Here is a 23835-nt window from a genome sequence, read left to right as displayed (position 1 = left end):
GCTGAGACAGCTTCCCGGGCACGCACGCACACCCACCCACCCACCCACCCGAGTACTTCACAGATCTTTAGAAGACCATTTACTTGCAATGCTAACGAGGCTTTGTTGTTTTTTCACCCCTTCTTGAGCCCCTGCATCTCCATTCTGACTATCACTGGAAGAATTGCCCCCCCCCCCGAAAATAATTTAGCAACCGAAATGTGGTTCTAGTTGCGCCTCTGTCTCCAGACATGGAGCACGTGTGAAAGACTCCGCGTTATCCGGCTTCGGTCAAATCAAAAGTGAAACTAACTTAATTTCATCTCACGTTTTTCGAAACCCCCTTCTTCTCTGTTATCAGATTTTGGCGAGTATACGACTCCATGTCACTAGGATAATTTTGTTGACCAATTTTGGTAAGTCTTGGGTGCGCAGTCTTGGCTTAAGATACACCTGCAAACAATTATATATGTGAATGGCAGACCAAGACTTGGAAGCGTGTCTCGGTTACATGGAGTCCTGTAGTAACCCATCCACCTTTTCAGTTTATTTTACTACTTGAAATGCGCCCGGCGTGTGTTATAGGCAGTCGGTATTGCCCTTTTAGGTCCCCGGGTTATCAGAAGATAAACACGGCAGTGTGCGCAAGTGATAGCAGTGAGTCACCGCACCACTCCCTGGCAGCCAACAGTGGCTGCGGCTGCAGGCCTGGCCGCCAGAGGGCAGCGTTGTCCCACAGGCTGCAGCGGACCGTGGTTCGTGCAGCGCCTGGAAGGAGGAGCAGCGTCTGCCGGAGCGGATCCTCCCTTCTTGTCCTCCTCCCCCCGCCCTCCTCCTGAGGCATCTGCGGGCAGGAGGGACGCCAGGGGCCAGGAGACAGCACAACACTGGTCGAGGAGAGGAGCCCGGGCGACAGGAGGGTCGAGCCGCAGGTGAGGATGGAGCAGAGATGGGGGGTGGGACTCTTGTGTTTAGGGGGGCCCTTGTGTTGAGGGCGGTGGGCTTTAGGACTGGGCAGCTTGCACCGGGGACAGAAAAACAAGCCAGAGACTGGAGAGGGAGGAAAGTTTACATTCAGGCAGCCATTGTGTTTGTGTCCCAGCAGGGTAGGTGGTGATGGGGTGGCACCGGAACAGGGAGGGCAGACACCGGGGGAAGGGGCGGGGGAGTGAGGTGAATGCATTGGAGGCGGGGGGGAGGTGGAATGTGGTAGGAGGGCGGCATGATGGCGCAACAGGCGAGGGAGGGGAGACGAGGGGTGCCCTGCAGGGGAGATGGGACCTGGTGCAGAAAAGGGAGCAGGCGGCCGTGGGGGCGGAGGGGAGAAGAGGCAGTGGAGACTGGGGTGGCGACAGGGCGATGCATGGGCGCGTGGGGAACATACCTGCCAAGTGGCCCCATGTCACGTGTGAACTTTGAAGCCACTGCTGGCTTCATAGAAAACGCCACTCAGTGCTTACAGTGACACTAAAAGTCCAAGAATGCATCATTGTGAGATGAGAGACCATGGAGAGAGGCGAGGCATGAGGATGGCAGTGTTAGGACCTGTGACTGAAGAGTGTTGGAACTGGGTCTGGAGATGGGGATTGAGAAGGACACAGGGGAGATTTAAGACTTCGGGGAGGGAGGTTGAGGAAGAAAGGGGATTGGCGTTGGGGAGGGAGAGCTGCATGGAGGGATGGACACCGAAAAAGGCGAGAGGGCAATGGAGTAGAAGAAGGTGCCATGGGAGGAGTGCACGTTGTGTAGGAAGGTGGGAGTCATTTAAGGGTTGTGAATGGAAACCCCCTGGGGCGAAGGCGGAAAGATGAAGACGCGATGGAATCGACGACAGGCAGACTAGGGCTGCAAGCAGGGACACAAGAGAGGCAGGCTGCGAGGGGGCGTGGGAGTGACCTGAAACATAAGGGGCACATAGTGGCACTGCGAGAAGTGTCAGGCCACTGCGGTGGAAGGGGCCAGAGTGTACACACCAGAACCCTGCAATGGCACTAAGTACATGTTACACGTCACTCATTACAAAAATATCCATTACATTTTTAGTTTTGAGCAGTAAAACTTGTTAACGCAAGGAAATGCGTATTATTGAGAAGAGTTTAATATTGTGCTCTGTGGTTGTTTTTGGTAAATAAGCATTTGGGAAAGCCAGTGGGCCTGGTGTTGGCAGCGGAAATTGTGGATTTGCTAATAAGAGTTTTTGTTTTTCCAATATAAAAAAAGTCTACCTATGCATGCACAAGAGGGCGGCAATCTTGAAATGTTTTCTGTAATTAACTTTTACAGAACCTTCGAAGGCTGGCAGTCTACATCTGGGTGGAGATGTGTGTCTGTTTTTTCCTAATTAATAACATGTGAAAATGGCCGCCCTTGCGTGTGCACGCACACAAGGAGGTGGCCATCTTTCAGTGGTCTTAAATCTCATAAAAAATGGGAGCAGCTCAGACCACATACTCACTTCTAGTGTGAAAAATGCTTCTTTATTGAACACATGCACATCGCATACATTCTACCCAAGGGCTTTTGCATCACAAAACTAGACCTCACTATACATTACTTCACCTAATTCCCCCTACCCCCACCACTAAATTTACCACCCCCCTTTAACATCCTTATCTTGCAGTTGTAACTCCTCCCCCAGCATTGAACCATCAACCTGTACAATGGTAAACATTTTGACCTACATCTATTATCATCTAACTATACTTATAACTTTTCCTTCCTCCAGGTTTAACTTTATGATCATGCCCTCTCCCCACTTGTCCTGCTTCCCCTTTAACAACCATCACCTTAAGGTATAATAACCATGTCCACTGCAATGTCGACTGCCACTCGGAAAAGGCCTATTGCCCTTTTCTGGCCCCCGTCCCCTCCTGGGAACTTCCCCTAGCCCCACTACTTGACAGTACCTTATCCAAAGCGCCTCTGATCTGAATCAAATACAACTGTAACCCGCACACTGACAGATGCACACCATCCCCTCAAAATAAATATTGCGCCTCAAAATTCAACTCCGGGTGCTCTACCCTTCCAAACCTTTCTTCCCTATAAAACCCCTCATGTCCCTGTTAATCTTGCGCATGGCCTTGTCAATGGCGGCCTGGTCACCCCTCTCCAATGCTGCCTTGGAACAAATTCCGTCTACATAGCTTATGTCCCTAACCACTGCCTCCTGAGTTCCAACATGCCCCTTTTCTTCTCGTTCAAAAATGAAAAGCCTTTACATACCACCCTCCCCCTCATGCAAAACCAAAAGTCAGAACATCTGCGTCTCCGCAATAACTGATTCAAACAAGGATGCAATTCATGCCAACGCACACCACCTTTTCTGTGCCATTGCACAGTAAAAAGCTGTCCGTGCAACCCAAGGTAACTGCCTTTGCCGTTTGTCTCTCAACCCGTTTAATAAAGAAATGTCCCACGATCCATATGGATAAATCACTTGCATCTTGCATAGCTACAGCACCCGAAAAGAACACAAATGTAAGATACGGAAATGGCAGCATCACAACCCCCCCCCCCCTGTTCACATATTGGCAGAAGCAGCTTGATGACCATGGGCCCAATGCCCTAATCCTTTCCCTACCCCATCCTCTAAGCTGCTAAAGTGGCCGCTCCAATCCTAAATGAGTGTGTCCCAAATTCCTTTAGTTTCTCCTATGCCCGTCAAAGCACGCTGCATGACCCATAGAAGCCGATGCACAGTCACCCAAGACCCATCTCTCTGATGAAAAACCTCCCTCATGGTGTCCCACTAACCACCGACCACTCCTCCGCCCCATTCTTCTGGACACACTTCCTGGACAGAGAAGCCATGGAGTTTCACTTTGTTTTCAAATCTTAGATTGGCAAATGCACAATTACAATCCATCTTCTCGTCATCTCACCAATCCAACCCCGGAATACCTTTCCTGTCCAGCAACTCAGTTTTAGTACCCCAAAAGCCCATAAAATCACCCATGACATAAGCGTCAAGAAAAGAACCTATTTGCATATGTGCTGAAGCACTGCTAAAAGTTGTTCAAGCAATCGCCTAGAAAACGGCCTCCATGTGTGAGGCCGCTGGCCCCTTTCCCCAGACCAGCCTTCTAACGTTGTCTTACCCAGTTCCCCTGCCGCAGGTGTATATCCCCATAAGTTTGCCCATGAATACAATGCGTGCCAGTTTCCCCAATATCGTGACCCTTGAAAGACCTCTCGCGTCACATCCCGAGAATCTGAATCTCAAGATGATATTGATTTACGGATTTGCCCATTGCATTGGCTCTTCTCAATCCCTTGAATTTATGGTCTGTTTCTTTAATCCGTCTATGTGGGCTTACTCACTCTGTGTCCCGCTCGTAATGATGGAATTACATCTTCGTTATTTTGCTCTCCAATAACTTTACTTCAGCCAAGCTCTTGAGGGCTTCAAATTTATTTCAGCAACTCGGGCTGGATCTTTCATGTGAAATAGATGTTTTATCTAATTGTCCTGGACGCTCAGATAGCTAATTTTCTGTCCTGATGATGACCGTGAATGTTTACGACAGTCGAAACGTCGTCGATGATATATGTGGCCGCAATGAAGGAAGGATGCATGGTCATGTTTCTTTGTTTCAGTTTTGTTCTGAATTCCCCATCTATGTATAAACCCTTCCCACAGCTACTCTTTTGATTACACATTTTATTGTTGATTATTTTTTGTCTGTGTACCGTGTTGAGCGCCATTGTTTTATGTGTTTGAGTTTTGTAAGAAATTTGTGAATACATTTTGTATGAATTTATAATTGCCTTTGTTGTACATAGGTTTCCTGATCTTTTCCTTTCTTTTCCCTCTCATACTGCCTTTCTTTTTATTGATATGTTTAACTGATACATTTTTGGTTGTTTAATGTACATTTGTTCTTTGTCGCCTTGAACCACTGTTAGGATTCTAGTGTTTTCCCTGGTTCAGGTTTGTCAGGGTTGCCCCAGTTGTCCATAACTGCCTCCGTATATCCAGCAGCCCAACGAGTTGTGGAGGGGCTCCACCAGCCAATACCGTCTGACGTGTCCCAGGTCTGTCGTGACGCTCCTGTTACACGCTATAAACAAGTGCATTACGTAAACCCCTCCCCCACCACTCGTCCTCTTCTTCTAAAGTAACTTCACCATAATACAGGCATTCTGACTCGTGCCCCCCTAGCTCTTCCATCCATAATGGCCCCATATCTTGCTAATCCAACCTGCCGCCCTCCCCAACTTGTGAACCGCTTACCAACTCGGAAGGCAGACAGGGGGCCGAGATACGCCCTCCTGCCTGTGCCCCCAACCCGCTCCACCGATCACCTGTGCTTGATGTCCTAGAGGCCGCATTAACCTGTCCCAGCCGTTGCACTGCAGAGGCCACTCCAGACCTTCTTGAGGCAATGTTGTCATCGTCCCATGACGCCATCTGGCTGGCCTCCCGAGACCCTGTCATCTCTTCTCCTCTGGGTTTGTAAGTCGCATAAGACTTTCCCAAGTCCGCATGTCACCCCTGACTCGGAGTCTGAAATACAAAATGCAAGCCCGGGGCACTATCGCTAAGCTCCCTCACCCCTTCCCCTACACCCTGCTCTGGCACCCGTACCCAGCTCCTCTCCAGCTCCCTTGCACCTCTACTGCCTGGCACCACCCATCAACTCTTGCACCCTGTCTCCCCTTACCCACGCCTCCGGATTGATAACATTTCCGCACCCTGCCCCCCCCCCCCCCCCTCCTTGGCCATGTCTGGTATAAGTCCTCACTGGAGGCTTCACACACCCCCTCATCTTCCAACACCTTATCCTCTCTACCTCCTTGGTATTACCTTGAGAGCGCCAGGTCCCTAACAATCGCCCGTTTCTGGCAAACCCATGGAATAGCAAATTCTATGTGGTTTAGCTCTGAAAAACTGTCCCACACAGCAGTTCCCCATTTCATTGGGTTATAAACTCATAATTGCACAGTATTGGATCTAATTTTACTGCATCTGCATGATAACGCTAGAGTCATTCGCAAATTTGTTGTGCAGTAAATCTGTCCCGTACTGTGCCGCTCGTAATTACGGCTCTAGTGGATAGCCTTAAAATTCTATAAATGGCGCTGATCTATCCTAGTCCTCCTAAGATTAGCTTATTTCACTGGATACCCTCCTATCCCTTTAATAAGATGTTTTTCCTGCTTGTAATATCTGATATGATATAATATAATTAGCAATAATGTTATCCGTAAGAGTCCAGGAATTTTTCTGTCGCTTGAACATGGAAACGTAGTCTATTTCCGGCTTTAAGTGTTATTCTTTCCATTGCTGTGGCTCTGAAGATTTCACTAATCATATTATGCTTATCTATTCGGAAGACACTTACACTACCTCTAGTTATAACTTTACCAAGTCATAATACCATGTGATATGGAATGTTTCCATTTTCCTGTAACTTATCCAAAATAATTTCCTTGTTATGTTGATCTTCATGCCAGGCCTCTGTTTCGTTTTACCCCTGTAGTTCGAACCCTGCTGTCGTTTCCTTTATGCAGCGTACATTTAGTGGTGTAGATTCAGATTTTTGAGTATTTAGGGCATATGATAAAATACTTTAATAGCCTGCAATGGCATTCCTATCATACAATGGGATTGTGCGATATATATATATATATATATATATATATATATATATATATACTGTAATAAGTCATCAGTGGAGGTTGTGGCTGTCAATGAACTTACTGTATACTTGAGATGTCACTAGATTGCTAGATGTTGAGTTGTAGGTGTTCAAATGAGAGTACGAAACTTGGAGGAGAGGGAGTGAATTTAACCCCCCCCCCCCCACCCCTTTGTATCTTTAAGAAATTTAAAGTAGTCTGAGGTGACCCCGCTGGCTGTGACTGTTCTTTTGACATGGCGACTAAGGCTCATGACGCCGTTGTTGAATTTTTGGTTTGGGTAATATCTCGGTTTATTCAAAGCATCGCCATGGTATTTACATTGTGCAAGGTTTGCCATGTTTGGTATCTGTCCCTTGTGGTCTTTCCTAGGCTACCTCCCTTGCGTATCTATGCATGCAAGAACCTCCCGCGCTGTACTTTAAATGTTGGCGGTTGGTAGGGAGTCGAAGGCATTCTGTGTAGAGATGTTGCGGTGTGAATTATAAAGTGTATTCTGCTGCTGCCTAAGTCCTATGTCAATATTTGAGCCTGAGGTGATATTGTGTAAGAACCACCTGACGAAAGCCCTACAACACTCTATCAAAGACCTTTTTGGCAACTGGACTTAACGGTAGCCCATGAGAAACATATTTTGTTTGCTTTTTCAATAGCGTTGCAAAGGAGTCGTTTCCTGTTTTCCCGGAAGCTTCTCCGCACTGGGTTGATAAGTGTGGAAGTTACTTTTGAGGGCGCCTGCTGCTATTTTTTGTGTACGTTTCACCATCACTCATTTTTAATGAGATCAGCCTAGAATTTTCTCAAATTGTTTGGAATTTGATGCATTTTTGGAATAGAACTGGAACAGCTACTGTTAATCTATGTAATTTGGGGCAAGCGTAGTCTTTCAATGTTTTGTGGAATTTGGCATTAAGACTGTCCTGGTCAAGGGTTTAGTTTTCTGTCACTCACGGAATAGTCCAGATGACCTGTGGAATTGTCTGCCTCTCTCTTATTCTGATGCTTCATTAACATCTAGAATCTGAAAATTGGTTTGATCTAATCACGTTTTAGTGCCTTGGGGTAAAAGCATTGTATCTTCACAACAGGCTGAAGTCCTTGTTTCTGTAGCTGTTTTAATGTTCTGAAGAAGTCGTCTACTCATGGAAGATTTTAGTATAATTGTGTGGGATATACAGGGTCTTTTTACTAAACTTGCCTAAATCCTTTAGCCTTGTTAAATAAAGATAGATTATTGGGCCAAAGTGTTATCTGGATCTTTCCTTTCCCTTTTGCTGAGCATTTCATTGTACCTATGTTTGTGCTGTTCATTCTCTTGGAAGTACTTGCATTTTTTGTTTTTTCTTGCTTTGTTTTGGGCCGCTATAGTTCTAAACTTACTTTTAATAAATGCAGTTATAGTATCCTATAGGAATATTTTGTCTGCCATACAGTACATTGTTGGAATTAAGTTTATGCGTCTTGTTGTTGTCGCTGCCACCACCTCCATCAGTACACCTGCCACACAGACCTATGAAATCCGACGGGAACTGGCTGACCTTTGACGCATTGTTCTACAATGACATTAATCAGCCCATTTGAGGTGTAAATACATAAAGTACTCCGCTTACTCGTGCCACATCTGCCACTCCTTACAGAACAAAACTGATGTATGTCCCGGTTTTTATCAATACATTTTCTCCGATAATCTGAAAAGTGTAGAAATCAAACTACTCTATTAAACAAGCATTGGCATAGCCAATAGGTCTCGCCTTTGGGACCTTATAAGTGTTTAGCCGTGCAACAGTTGCATAACTAAACACTTATAAGGTCCCAAATGCGAGACCTATTGGCTATGCCAATGCTTGTTTTAACTGCTGCAATCTATTGAAGCCTCACGGAGAACATCAAAGCGGCCGCGAAAGTGAAAGTAAGCGCGGTAAAGCCCGCGCACATGCACTGTTGTTCTAGGCTGGCCTGGTAGCACTTTTTGGAGCCCTCACAAAATGTCTCGCCAGACCAGCGCAGACGCGGGGTCAGGCGAGACCTAAAAAGGTAACCACAATCCATGAGACTTAGAGTAGAGCCCTGTTACTGCTCTTCCGTTTCTGGCCAGTGATAGTGAGTCGTGTGGCATTCTAATTGGAGTATATTTACGGCAGCTTCTTGGTTGATTACCACCTAGCTACAGACCCAAAACTGCCATGCTGCGAATCCGTGACCGTGGCCCATCGTGTCATAGACAAAGAGGAATCCTTCCTTCGGATCGCCTTGACCCGCCCAGTGCCTTTGGTACTGAAGATCGGGGATCCTTCCTGACCGCTTTAAATATTACTGGACCTTTCGATGCTCAAGCTCTGGGCTGGTTCTACTCGAAATGGGAGAACCGCTACAAGTGAGTCCCCCCAGCAGTTAATTCCATCCTCTACGCTTTTCAGCCCTTATATGGAAGCAGTAGGGGACCTTTACGTGACTAGAAGTGCCTGGAACCAGTGTGAGAATGATGCACATTTTTAGCAGAATAAATGATCTGAAACAGACTCCTTTTGTTTCCCTCAAACTATGACCAATTTACAGTCGTGGAAGGCTCACAATTTTCAGGCACACAAGGCTGAGTGTATGTTCCTCTCCTGTACCATCTCGGACTTCCTTTGTAAACATTGCTGCCTGCTGATGTTAGTTCTGAAAATTAATTCCGCAGTTGAAAACATCGGGCTTTGTGTTGGAGGCAAAACATCCACACATCAACGACATGGAATAATGCGGGTCTTCAACCAAGACCGCCAAACGGTCGGCGTCTAGATGATGATGTATATTAAACCATCTTTACCCAGTAGAGCAGCGAGTCGGCTAGAGCGTCTTCATTAATGGCGTCCCTCTGTTGGAATCCAGAATCCTCCTCTTCAGGGCAGGTGGGCGCACTGCACGGCACAGATTCTGCGGATCTATCTAGGATTCACTCTGTGGGTTTAGACTGTGCACCCGTGCCCTGTCATCTGAATGGTGGTCGCCGGGCCACTTCTGCAGCCAGGAACTGCTATGTGCTTCTAGTTAAGACTATTCAGACTGACATGAAATGGGGAGAAAAAGAATCTGGTGAGTCTGGTTTTCTGCTGACTGACAGTATGCGGAAATTAGTAAATCGAAAAGTAGTGGAAAGGTATAGAATTGGAAGGGGGGGACAAGATGCAAGTGCATTTGGTAGAGGGGGGGGTAACATTTCTATTTTGAAGAGCTTGGTTAGATTATTAAAACCCTCAAACACTTTTATAAATGACCAACAGCATTAATGTTTGTGCCATAAATGTTCAGCGTCCTATCTACCCTCTTTAAGGAGGGGCTCACCTATATAACCTGGACCATTTATGTAAACGCATTCCTGTAGCCGAATTGCTGTGTGGTGTATACGCCATTATTACTCCATCAAACCTGGGACGTACAGGTCGCGCCTCCCAGCTCAATCAGTCTGTCTTCTAGGTGCACGTGTCTCTTGTAAACCATCATTACAAGATTTGTACCTGTGCGTCTGCTCTTGTAAATGTGGCTTCCCAGAAATGTCCTGGAACATTCTTTTCTCTCTCTGTCCTCGACTGATTAATGCTTGGTGCCTTATACCAAATTGTGTGTTAATAACTGGTTTAAATACAAACAGGAAGAAATATCGATAATGCTAGGTATCTGGTCGGTCTTTGCACCCATATATGATTTTTGCAGTGAATAAACTAGATTAACATGCAAAAAACACTCTTTTTTAAAAAAAACTAATTATGCGGACCATTTTACCTCTACTGCTCAGTTTTGCCTACACATTTTTCTCCAATTAAGATTGGGTCCTAAAATCTGCTAAAATTATGAACTGCGTAAGTGACTGCAGCTTGCCATAGCAAGGGCTCCAATACATTTGCCTTGACCTTGTGAGCTGGGTGGCGGTCCTTTTACCTGACCGCGTTAAAGGTAGCATTCGTGGCGTCGTTGGTGATCAGTAGTAGGAGACGTACCATGGGAAGTCCTGCCTCGGTCTGAAGATACATGAGATTGTTAAAGGTAGAGAAGGGGGTGCGAAGTGTACTTTGCGCCTAATGCCAAATGAAGGATCCGGAAGGGAATCCCAGAATGGCAAGAAACAAACTATGCGGTAACACCTCTCATCACAATTGATTCAGTTTGTTGTAGGTACTGCAGAAATACTAATACATTATACAGTCTGCATATGAAGGGAGTCCCTTTTGTGATATATGAAGCACTAATCACGGCCCAGAATAAACTTGATTGGATGGGTCAAACGGAAAGCTGTATCGTGATGGAAGCCATTGGCATCAGTAGTCATTCTTGTTAAAGCTGTTTGATTGGAGCTTCCATTGAGTTTGGTCAAGTTTAGAATTCTGCAGGCAAGGGTTCGCTGCTTATATAAGATCATTAGAGCGAGTCCAGGTTTGCTTCGTAGATGCCAAGCTTAATAGGTACTTAAATGTGATAAATTGGTGGTCTCAGGAGCAAGGTGTGGCCTGTCTGAGGAATAAGGCATTTATGCCGCCTTTTTAACCGCCGCTTCGCCTCATGATCGAACATTACATTGTTTGCAGGTGGTGGATCCAAACTTGAAAAGGCTCTTCGTGGTCCTCCGTTTGGACGAAGTCTTTGTCAGAATAAACCTCAAGGCATTCACTCCTTCAGCGGAGCGTGGTCGACGACTGTGTGCAACCCGTCATGAGGCGTTGAACTTGTGTTCCGGAAAATCACGGCTCGATGTGCAGAAATCCAAGTACGCGTTACCAGTGATGTTTGATGGTATTCATAACCTGAATTCAGTAACGTCTGCTTACTGCCTTGTGACAACATATCTGGTTGTTGCTGTTTTAAGGATGCTAGGAGGAGCTGGTTTGGTCGGTGCAGCTTACATTTGTAGCTTAAGATAGTCTTTCAGAATTAAGGTATGTTATGGTTTGTTTAACCGAGTGGTTCTTTACATTTTGACTTCTGTTGACCCTCTCCCACCTGTAATCATTCCTGGATCCCATATGCACTTTATTATTCTATTTTATTTGATTCTCTAGGCAGTCGCTGAACCATTAAGTAGGCTGTGCGGACCCCTGAGGGTCTCTGTACCACAAGTTAAAAATCACTAGTTTAAACTAAGTAAACTATGAAATGAATGGGGAAAAAAATGAAAAAAATCTTCAGGTGAAACCCTTTGACTAAAAGAGTAAAAAAAAAAAAAAAGGACCTGATGATACCCAGAAAGTATTTTAGCAAAAAATAAATTTAAATGTATATTTTTAATGGCCATAGTTGTCATGCGATCGATGGGCAGTTGCGTCAGCCGAAATAAGAAAGTGATCTTGGAGATGAATAATATATTGACTTGAGTGACTTGTCCTCAGCAGTGAGGTTGTTTTTCAGAAGTGTCAATGACACCAAGAGATTGTAATTCAGCACTCCTGCGTGGAAGAGGCTTTGAGGTATTAATGACAGCGTCGTCCTCTCCAGGCCCAGCTCTCCCCGTGCTGCGGCATCGCTCTTGCGCCTGTCTTCTTGCTTTTCCCCCCATTCTTTGGGGGCCTTTCCTTGCTTTTCCCGCGTTTTCACTGCTTTTGCCTAGTTTTTCCCTCATTGCGACCTAAAGAACTGATCGCCACGAGGGACTTAGCAACTCCAGCACCTTGAAACCCTCACGGTGATTTGCTGCTCCTTATAAATTGATTGAGTCCCACTCCCCACCGAACTCTCGCCACACATCAGCGGTCCCGATACAAATCACCCTAGAAACTCTTCCAACACACACACACACAAAACACACCACGCCTGCAGTCCCATAGCTTCCAGATTTCATTACAGGCCCATATCATATGGCGGAATCCAGGTAAACTGTAAATATTTGATGGCCCAGCTGTAGGACCAGAGTTTGACTTCGTTTGAGTTGCAGCAGTACAGGCAAGCACTCCATTTTTTTTTTCACCTGCGGACGCAACATCGGGACCGCGTACACAGCACTGCTATTGTCCGCCCTCTGTGACCGGTTGCCACTGGGACTCAATAAAAGTGGGATTCTGTGGCCTCGTGAGTTGAGGGTATTGGACTGTATCACGGTGGGCTTGTAGCCTCTTGCAAGAGGTAGGTTTCCGCATTTTCCTAAATGGCTCTAGGCTTTTTTTTTTTTAACAATGAGTGGTAGGACTGCGCTCTTCAGTTGGGGTGGGTGCAACAAGCTCTCAAGTCTGGGTGGTGGGGCTTGATTCCAATATCTTGGTGGTGGGAGCAATTTATTTTATCTAGTTGTGGTGGAATGCAGAAAGTTGAGGATGGTGTGGTTGGCAGAGTTACCTGTTGAACTAAAGGTCTTGCCTACAGATTGGCTATAACGCTAGTCTTTCATTCCCAAACTAGCGATGAGTGAATGGAAGCCGTTTTGAAGGGGCGCGATGAAGCTGGCAGTACAAGTGGCAGTATCGCATGGCATGGTGCAAAAAATTGCTGCCGTCCACAGAGGACGTAATTACTTCATAGTAGTCGAGCTGTGTGCTGCTTGCAGGTGTATTACCTGGACTGGATTGTGCATGGTTGTACGTTTGGTCAACGGCGGTGGTGCCGTGGGCTATGGAGTCCATTGCTGTACGTACACGCGGCGTGTATCCTGGTCCTCGATGCCATTAATGAGGGAGTGAGTGATCTGAGCGAGGCCTGTATGCTTGTGTCTCTTTATTGATCCATTCGGCTCTCTGTGGCGAGCCTTCGTGTGTTGCTGTTCTGTTGGCACAGAGAAGTGCTGAGCTCTTTCATTGGGCATGATTATTCCATCTTTTGATGTGACGGCTTTACATGCCGCTGTTCCACTGTCACATGGTAAGAGTTCCTTGGGGGGGAGGTATATGTTAGAAGAAAGAACTTAAGCGAGTCAAGACGTACTTGAGCTAAACTCCGAAGAACCCAGTGGGTGATGACATGAACTGAAAGTACTGAATCATTACGCTATACAGCCAGTATTTAAAGTAAATTTAATTTAGGTACTGTGTGTGTGTGTGTCTCCCCGTCAGACTACAGTGGTTGCTTTTGTTATTTTGCCTTGTTGGATTGAGGCTCACCGTCCCTAATGTCTGGTGTTCTCCCAAATCCACCGTTACTGGCAGATACTGGAGATCCCACCGCTGAGCGGGAGACGGTGGGTTGATCTTTTCAAGGCATATGTGGAGGTTCTGAAGGAAGGGGTGCACACCGCTAATGGGGGTGTCTTTATTGGAACATTGTTTAGCAGTAGGCTTAAGAGAATTTAAGAATTTACCGCCTTTGGCAAATACTACAGTCTTCAGTTTTTTTTAGGTCTCAATCACCCAATTCCAAGATTAAGGGGAAAGAGATCTATGCTATACTTGAGCGGTGCCAATGTTATTCTAGGGGTCAGCGAGAGAACCCATCGATCAATACGCTGCCATCCTAAGAGCCAGGGTGATAACATGGGATTTGAACAGTCAATGAATGATGGAAGTTCTTTGAGATCAAACTCTGATGACGACAAAGTTCAACAAGCATTTGCAATGCAATAGGTCTCGCATTAATGAAGGTTTGAGCTATTGGCGTTGCAAATAATAATGAAACACCAATAACTCAAACTTTCAGTAATGGGAGACCTGTTGCAAAGCAAATGCTTATTTTAAATGAGCTGCAGCCGCGTCCTGACCAGGCTGCTCAAGACACTCTTGCCCCCTTCCAACCACCTACAACAAGCACTGGCAAAGCCAGCAGGCTACGCTTTTACAAAATCTATTGGCTCTGTCAATTATTTTACATATTACACAGCACTAGAGCTGCTGTGCAACATAGCTTATGTTTTTTTTTTTTTTTTACATTAAGCCATGTTTCACAGAAACCCAACTGCGATGCAATATGTAAAAATAAAAAAATTGCCAAACCCAATAGATTTTATTTTGGCGAAACCGATTAGCAAGTTGGCAGGTATGATGGCCTGAGTGAATTTGTTCTCCCTGTTAAGCAGGAAGTCACTATACTGGAGGAAGGGCATCAAGTGGAATGAAAAAACTTGTGGGGGCTCTCGGAGGGGCGTGGTCGATGTAATGAAGGGCGTGACTTAAAAAACCCAAACTGAAAATCCATGCTCGGCATTGTGTGTCACCCCACTGGTAAATATGCAACAGCGATGGCTTCGATGTACATCATTTTGAAAATGCAAGTATCATACTGCCCCATCAGGTTTGCATTATTCGTCCCTGGCCATGCGCCAGGATAACCATATTGACAGATATTGTCCCATCAGGTTTGTCCATTCAGCTAAGGCCAATAGCCCAAGAGGTGGACCCGCAGCATGCATAAGATACCGAAATCATCCCAGAGAGCAGCTGTGGCTGCACCCATTAAAGCTAATTCCAGTCTAATGATTAACCGCGCTGAGCACACATAACAATATACCATACTTTAGATATGGTATTTTTACACCGTGCTTTTGTGGCAAACAGTAATCTAGCGCTTTTTATTTGAGGACAACTTGTTTCACAATAGAAAACGCCAGCGCAAAGAAAACTAGTGTGCTATGTAGTGACATGGTGACAAAAAAATAGCCACTAACCCCATCTTCGACCATCATTCATGGAGAGTGGTGACAGGTACAAGTACTACAGGTGTATAACGTACACTACAATGTACCCCTCTCTCTGAAAACCGGTATTAATGTCCCCCCAACTCAAATGATTGTATCGAGCTTAAAAGGGTGAAGAGCTGATTTGCCCCCCCAAATGTAAAATTGTAATCTTCGGATTGCGAGCGGATATTTGCAATGGGAAGGACATCAGACAAGAGCAGCATCTGGTGTTTTCACGACGGATCCATGTTCAGCTTCCTGACGCTAATGTTCTTTCTTTTGGGGTTTTAAGAAGAGGCACCTTAGCAGATAAGAAAGAGGTCGTAGTGGTGGGCATCTTTTTCATGTTTAAGTGCCGTTCCAGCGAGAAACCAGGGAGTGCATTCGCAAGGCCTGGTTGTCTAATATTAATGAAGCTTGCGTGCAGAAGTATACAGGCCGGACTGATTAACCTTTCCATTTAGTAAAGTAGAAAGGGTTTCCGGCCTCCATCAATTGACTCTCCTCACTACATTTCGTCAGTTAAGGCTTTCTCATGAAGTAGGACAAGAAAGCGTGCGTGGGGGAGGGGGTGGTGTGGGAAATGACACACATTTCAGCAGGATGTGGTGACAATGTATTGAAAAACATAATAGAGTCTACTTTTTAAACATGCGGGGACGGTAGGGATGGGCGTAAGCTTTAAAACAATGTGGGATTTCTGATGTGAAAAACGCATTATTCATGCAAACAAAGCACTCCCTGCCTTCCGATTTTTTTTTTTTTTTTTTTTAAGCCTCGCTGAATATACAAATATAATTTTGCAACTGGAGGCAAGCTGGACAGTTTTGTAACTGTCGGCAAACTGTGTTAGTGCACCAGAGCTAATGGGGTACTGCTGGAGGGTACTGTAAAAGGAATAAAATCAATTAAATGTGTCAACAGCTCAGTGCTACAGTCGTCTCTTCCAAATTATAAAGCCAGTTCTGGCTGATGCGCAAATGCTGACCCGAGGGCAGATAGTCTTCGGACTTGAACCGCAGTAGTAAAAACAATCCGGTGTCCAGCAACGTGGCATTTACCATCTGTGCCCGTGCACGGCAAGCTGTCTCAAGCGCCTTATCTTGCCGGACAGCGCCATATCACTGCCGGAGGCGGATAGTCACCGAGAAAAGGCAGAGTCTTCAAAACAAGCCCTCTGCTGAAATGGAAGGCGAGGTGCCTCTCATTAAAAAGAAACGTCTCTCTTGTGAAACGCGCACCAGAGGAGCCTTGACGCCTGGTGTGCGGTGCTGGAAGTGTTTGCCAACACTGCCCGAAAGTACAGCGCATACAAACAGAAACAAAACTATATTAACAAGTGCTCACCAGGCAGCCACGGCAGAACAACGAAAGAACGCATGCAAAGTGAAAGTAATCATTTCGCGGCCTCTTTGATGTTCTCAGTGGCCGCGCGGCTCACTAAGAACATCAAAGCGGCCGCGAAATGATCAGCAGGCTGCCAAATGGTGCGCGCGCCCGGCGCACATGCACTGTAGTTGGCGGCCTGAAAGCACTGGTTTGCACTTCCAGATCCCCCTTTTACAAAAGCTCTCGCAAGAGCAGCGCTAAAGCGCTGGCTCAGGCGAGACCTAAAAAGGTGAAAGAAAGGCTGTGGGCAAGAACTGAGACCACACTTCCGGATGCTGCTGTTAGCGTTGAATTGTCAGAAAAATATGTTCAGGCGGTCTGTAGGGCAGCGATGGGAGAAATAAAAATGGTACCTTCAAATATGAGGAGAAATAAAAATTTAAAAAAAAGGGAAAATGGAGGAAATAGCGTTGTCTGGGTTTTAGAGAAAAAGACCAGTTCTTACCAATGTGGTAGCTACTATTTGGGGAGTGCGAGCAATGGTCCCATTGGTGATGGAACCGACAACCTTTATAAGTGGAAAGGTCATTTAGAAAGGGAAGGTGTGGATTGCGGGAGCAAAGTCAATTGGTATAGAAGATTCTTGTGGAGGTGTGGGGTTTTACTTGTGAGATGGTGAGATGTATGGGAGGAATCTCAAAAGGTTACCATGTTCGAACACTCGGTCATTCAAATGGGATTTGTCGAGCACGGCTGATCACCCATGAGGGTATCACGACGCGGGGGCTGCTGCATCGGGAGGTTCCGTTGAATAGCCAGGTCTTGAGTCCCTTCCTGAACTCTCTGAATGAGAGGGTGAGGTCCGGCTAAACTAAAAGTAGGTAGGGTAGTAGTGGGAGCTGCAGAAGACTTGGGAACATGCTACACCATAATTTGTAAGAAATTATTTCAAGAATATGGCACAGGAGAGAGTTATTAATCACAGACATCTTTTCCTGAAGTTATTCTTGCACAGGATTGGATGGGTTGAGTACGCACGGGTCGGCTTCGAATTAAATAGTAGAACCAGGGGGATCGTGTACGTGGCAGTGAGAGGAGAAAAGATTTTGTTTGGCCACGCAAGAAGAGCTTTGGATATGATTGACTAATCCTAGTGCTAATCCTGCGGTTTCTAAAGTGCTTGGGTGTAGCCATGATGTGCCCTGTTGCAGGCTCGAAGAATTTGCTGATTTGGAGGAGAAATTTAGTAACTATAGAGCCTGGGAAATTTTTCAAAGGTTTCAGCACTAAATTATGAATAAACAGCATGCCAAACCAGCGAGAACATATATAAAGAATGACCCCTGTTTTATAGGATTCGTCTTCAAAAATGTATTGATCCATAATGTGAGGAAGCAATAATCAAACCTATTGAAAGTTCATATTGGTTGACTTCGGGTTTGCTCGGGCTATGATTTAATTTTTCTCTGGTTACACTTTTGCTTCTCATCTGCAGGAAATGTTTATCCTGATATCTGGGGCTGATTTTTTTTAAAACAATAAGTCTGGCTATCGCACACCACCAAGTTGAATAGGAGAGTGGATCGAAACACTTGACTGGTTCTTTACACTTGAAAAGCCATCTCGGTGTCAGGGACGCCATTTGTACTTGCCAGTGCATTATTCCAGAGGTTTATGTGCAAGATTCTGGAGGCTGTGCCCAGCGCAGGCCTTCCACTACGATACTTTGGTGTTTAGTGTAGATAAAATGGAGCATGACACACGTTTGAGTGTGGTGATAGCAGCTTCGCAGAGGGTTGGGTTGAGTATTAAACATGACCGATAGCAACTTTGGAAGGCTGACGTAGAATAAAAAGGTCATTAAATTTCGAAAAATGAGTTCGGGTGACTGTTGCGGCACTATTCGCAGCACCCAAACTGGAGTTTAAAGAGCAGGGGCGATCCTTCTCGGATCTTACTGAATTGTAGTCTGTGATTGAGAACTGTGGGTCAAAAGTGGAACCCTTGCATAGATTACTGGAAGAAATGCACAATTGTTGTGCTGCAGAGACCAACAAGAATGATTTAATCTGTTTAAGGATGAAATTGAGCATACGCCACATCGAATGACTTTCTGGTGTTTGACCCTATGGTCACAGGTTCAAATCCCGGCAGGTCCACTCAGCCTTTAATCCTTCTGAGGTCGATAAAATTAGTATCCTTGAGTTGGGTAACAATAAACATCTGTTGCGTTTTGTTACGTTCCGGTGGGGAAAGGTGTTTAGTTGCTGGAGATGCGAGGCGATATGGAGTTGGGGCACCCTGGATGCAAAGGGGTGGTGGAGAGGAACGGGTGGTATCTTATTCTACAAGTGCCCTACCTCCTGCAGAGAAGCGTTGCTTGTGCTCTGAGCTTGTGCTATGACAGCTAAAAAGGTTTTGAACTTGTATTCGGGGAGCCGGCTTTCTCATAAGTCCAGACCATGAGCCGTTGGTAGTATGTTGGCACCGCAGGGATGGAGTGACATCATTTGATAGCCAGTTTGGCCCTTGGCCTCAAAACTGCAATCGTATTGCTAAAGTGTGGAATGTGTGCCTGGGAAATGCAGTGTGCAATCTCATGGGCTCTTTAGGGTGCTGTTAAACGTGGAAGAATTTCAAAATAATTTTAATAGCGAAGGATGAGTGGAAAAGTCAAATGAAGAAGGTCAGACCCTGTGGGATGCAGAAAATAATTTAGTAAGGCATTGAAAGAACATTTATTTGGATGGTAAACTCCGAAGTGTACGGTAAAATGTAGAAGGAATTAATGCTACACAATGGACTGTTGTGAGGGGTGAGAAAATTGTATCTGTTTGCAAAAACCTCATAGAATTGTGTCGAAGGTCTTTGAGTCCTGTCCAGTACCAACCGAAAGACCGCGGAGTATTTTTGGTGGCCAAGCGTGGACTCTAGCGTCAGTCATTGGTAAGGAATTGTGATGTGCGTAGTGAGGGATAAAGCAGCCACAGCTTGTAATGTATCCTTGAGCTCTGTTGACTTAGCTGATGTTCCAGGAAGAATCTTTTTGCTGTCTTGTATCAACATAAATATTTTTGCAATAATCGTAATCAATTATTTCTCTAAGCGGCCTGAACGGCTGCAAATGAAATAAATAATGAAATACCAGCATTTGTAAAGCGCACAACGACCTCCGGAGAGGTGCCCCGGCGCTGGGGGCGAGCAATGCCCAGAGTCACATGGTGCTGGGCCAACCTGCCGCTGGTGATCGAACCGTGAACCCCGTGGTCTGGAGTGAGGCACTCTGGCCGCTGCGCCACACCTGGAAGTGTTACCACAGATAGTGGTACGTTTCTGGAAGGCCTATTTTCACAGGAGAGCAATCCTGAGGAAATTGTATGTAATATTCGGACGAACTTCAGATGGGATGCAGGAATGTTTGAGGACAAGCGGCACCAAACATTTGGGTATAAACGCCGGTTTCCATCCTGAGGCCAACAGTCAAGTGGAGAGATTTAACACAGTGGTGAAGGAGGTCCTTTAGTTGACTTTCAAGACTAAGCTGTGCTGTGATGTGTATTTGTAAAGCGCACTGTCGCACATTCTGCCGAATGTAGGCATTATGTTCCTGGTCGCCACTGAATTGCAAACTGTTGTCACGCAGAACCACACGTAAGGTGGCCACAGCGAAGTCACCTTTTGAGTTACTGACAGGGAGGCAGCCAATAATCAAACTGTTTGGTGGTTGTTTGACCAGCGGAACTGAGCCAACAACATTCTGAGTAAAGTGGATTTAAGTTAAGGTCAGAAAGCTCCAAGAGAAAATGGAGAGAGAGGGCGGTGTAGAATTTAGTGGGTTTGTGCTCGGAGTGGAACAGTGTGTGCTGGGGTTGGATCAAAAATATGAGGCTTGCTCGACAAGTCCTGGTAAGTTAGTGGAAGTCTTTACAGAGGCAGCATGAGCGGAGGATGACCAGATTTGGAATTTGAGGCGTGTCCGGGTGCCGTGGTGGCGTGATGTGGTAAGTGGTCAAAGTGAGAATTCGTCTGAAGGGGGAGGATGTTTGCTCTTAGATTTGGAGTTGAGTCGGACGACCATTCGTGAGGGAGTGATGGTTGTGATCCGGTTCTTCTGAGCGAGTGGCGTAGTAGGAAAACACAATACCAGTGCAGTCATACCTGTAAGGGTTCCCTAGAGGGAAATATCTTCAGTTAATGAGAGAGAGTCCTCACTCAGTCATTACTTTTCTGCCACTGATAGTTAATTGAATAAAGCTGTTATTCCCACATCAGTATCCAATGCCAAGCGCCTGTAAATAAAGAAACGTTTAGTGTACAAACTTTTAAAATTTCTTTAGTAAATTATATCCTTTTTCAATTCTGAAAATAATTATTTCATGTTCACTCTAAAATATTCTTAGCGCAAATAGTCCTTGTAAACCTTTTCTTCAGCAGCACCATAATGCTTCTCCGGTGTCCTAAATTGCTTGAGGCCAATTATAGAGACGTTGTTAGACCTGTTCAACAGTTCCTCCTTTTTTTATACCAGGGTCCAAATATTCAAATTTTAAATGATTGAGCAGGTAATTTTTAAGGTTGATGCATTTCGGCCCAATTGCAATAATCTCTTGATCGCCTCAGGACAAAAGAATACAAGGACCTGAAGAATAAAAACCTATATGCATAATAAATCATTTGTGATAACATTTCTATTTACACCTGCAAAACTGTTGTGATAGAAGTCAGTCTCTTGCAGTTATTACACCATGTGTGCCTCCTCATTTGCAAAGCTCAGACCAAGCTCGGCACAGCTTGAAGTTTACTTTAATGATATTGTCTAGTCTCCGTGCTGTATGGGTTAATTCAATGTTAATTTAAATAGGCATATGCCACATGCCGTGTAATAGGCAAGGGTTCATTTCTGCATCAATTCCTACTGGCAGACTTTATGCCATGCGTTACTAATTACAGGGAAGGCCAATATGTATAGCAAATTTAAAAAAAAAAAAATACTTACCTCAGCGTAGAGTCCCTAGCTCCTCGCTTGTTACTTGCTTAGTCCAAAAATCTTTAAAAATGCCGATATTCCTGTCGGTGAGGTTTGACGAATAACCACAACAGGTTCTGAACAGCATCACTTGTGCTGTCTTAAGATCAATTTTAATATTGGGCACTGAAGAAAACAAACATTCCTCTGAGTCATGTTTTTTAAATTCATTAAATGCAAATTTTACCGCCCAAGTGCCCTCCTACAGTCAAACTCACCTCTCTCAATCTGCTCTAGCCGCCCCTTGCTGTTATGTGCAGTTGACGTAACTTAGACGTATTCGTTGGAAAGCTTGGAGGCTTCACCAGCAGGTTTCTGCTGTGAGCGTTATACTGATCGGTGCTTCTCTAAAGGGGCTAGCAGACGTATCGCTGAAAAACTTACCGGCTGAGGGAGTCGATTCTGTGTGGCTTCTGGAGAGTTGACCCGATGCATGAGCATCGCCGTCTACGTTGGGTTTGGGTAGAGACTCATCTGCGCAAATTAAGGAAATTTACAGCGAGGATACCAGTGTGCGCAACGAACGGACAAAGTTTGTGTGCTCTGGTAACCGCTGACCTTGTTGCATGTAGTAACAAGGCTCGGCTGAATCTGAAAATCTCCACGATAAATGGAAATTTAATTAATATTAAACGTGTAGATTCATTTGGTAAATTTACATGTACTTTGAGATGGAATTGAATTTAATAAATCTAAATGTCCAAGTGATTTGACGTATCCGGCGACTCCGTGGTGCTGTTCTTCCCACACTTTAGAATAGTCCTTCTACTTTTTATTGTTAAAAAGCCCGCTTAGAGAAATAAATCTTGACCATCTCAATTAAAGAATTAAAGTATTTGAATAAAATGAATGGAACCATTGGTAGGTAAAATGCAGGTGTCGGTGAGACACATTACAAACAATTGGTACCTTTTGTCCGTGCTCTTTAAACCGTCGCTGGTGCTGAATGTTCTATAGATTGTGCTTCCACAATGGGCTGTTTTTGTTCAACATTCCCCCATCCCCTGATTAATTGTACCAATCTCTCAAATTGTCCATTTGATCCATGTTTGTAATCGCGAAAGGGGCTTTGGCTATTTTTCATTCAGGTGCGATCTGTGTTCAATGATTCTTTTATTTACTCCTTGGGTAGTCGCGCCAATTTGTGTAATTGTTGTGATCGCATACGTAACATTTTCGGTGTCACTTTTGGAAAATTTATCCTGGAGATGTTTGTGGCCATTCACATGCAGTTCCTTTCTGTTATTAGTATTTGAGCAGTAGGGGCGAGCACGGCCTGCCTGTTGTAGGCAGGTCCTGGAACGTGCAAAGAGGGTGAGTAACGTTCCTGGAAGGTTCCAATTCTTGGTATTGCGCTGGAATTAGAAACCATAGCTTTTCAATTCTTGGTCACATATATTCCTGTTTTGTTAATATTAAAGGAGAATGTGTGTGGTAGCATGCCAGTGTGGAATGTAGAATCCGGGAGTGTTTGTTGGATGTATGTAGACCGTGAGGTAGGCGGTCTAGATATGTTTAGAAAGAAGGGGACTGGAGTGAAGGAAGTGGGGTCATTTGAGGACCGGAAATGAGATGGGGTACGTGGTCGGGTGCTGCATCGATTCTACTCTGGCATTAACCAATGGAATAAAAGTCTTGTCTGTGCACTGGCTTCCATGTACTTCTGACGTTCCACAACTGCTGTCCCGGGCACTCGTCCTTTCGCTCCCCCGTTATGTATGAGGTCAGCTGCGTGTAAGAGGGCGGTCCCCTTGTTGTTGGGATGCGTGGGATCCATGGTGCAGATCGTTGAATTTGTGGGTGAATGTGTCCAACACTCCTTCCCACGCCGCCAGTGCTTTACACCTCCGTCCTCTAGAACGTGGTGTGAGTACGGAGCCTGTTTCTGCTCATGGCGTCAAATATGAGAGTGGTGGAGCGGAGCGTGTGAGGTCCCCATGGTGAAGGGGTCGGGCAGTATGTTCCCTAGTCTGAAGGCGGGGCAAGCAACTTCCCCACTCTGGTGGGAGCAGGGGTCAGTGGTGGGGTGAGAACGTTCCCCAGTCTCGGGGGGTGGGGGTAGGGTGAAGTGAGCGAGTTCACCATCTGGGGGGCAAGGTGGAATGAGTGGGTACAGCAGTCTGGGGAGGGTAGAGCAGGGCCAATGAGTTCCCTAGTCTAGGAGGGTTGGGAAGAGTGAGTTCCCGGTTTTTAGGTCTCGCCTGAGCCAGCGCATGCGCTGGTCTGGCGAGACTTATTGAGAGGGCTCCAAAAAGTGCTACCAGGCCAGCCTAGAGCTACAGTGCATGTG

At 45.6% G+C, this 23835-nt stretch overlaps 1 protein-coding gene across 1 annotated transcript in view; it reads left to right on the top strand.

Moving 5' to 3' along the window:
• The first annotated feature begins 774 nt into the window (after nucleotides 1-774).
• The window catches only part of TMBIM1 (transmembrane BAX inhibitor motif containing 1), a 233355-nt gene continuing 210294 nt past the window's right edge, over nucleotides 775-23835 (top strand). The window contains exon 1 of the mRNA XM_085650023.1: nucleotides 775-911. The gene's annotated coding sequence lies outside the window, so the exon portion shown is untranslated. The remainder of the gene's footprint in view (nucleotides 912-23835) is intronic.

Source organism: Triturus cristatus, chromosome 3_2, assembly GCF_964204655.1.
Source record: "Triturus cristatus chromosome 3_2, aTriCri1.1, whole genome shotgun sequence".
Classification (NCBI taxonomy): domain Eukaryota; kingdom Metazoa; phylum Chordata; class Amphibia; order Caudata; family Salamandridae; genus Triturus; species Triturus cristatus.
This window is presented reverse-complemented; position numbering and strand designations above follow the sequence as displayed.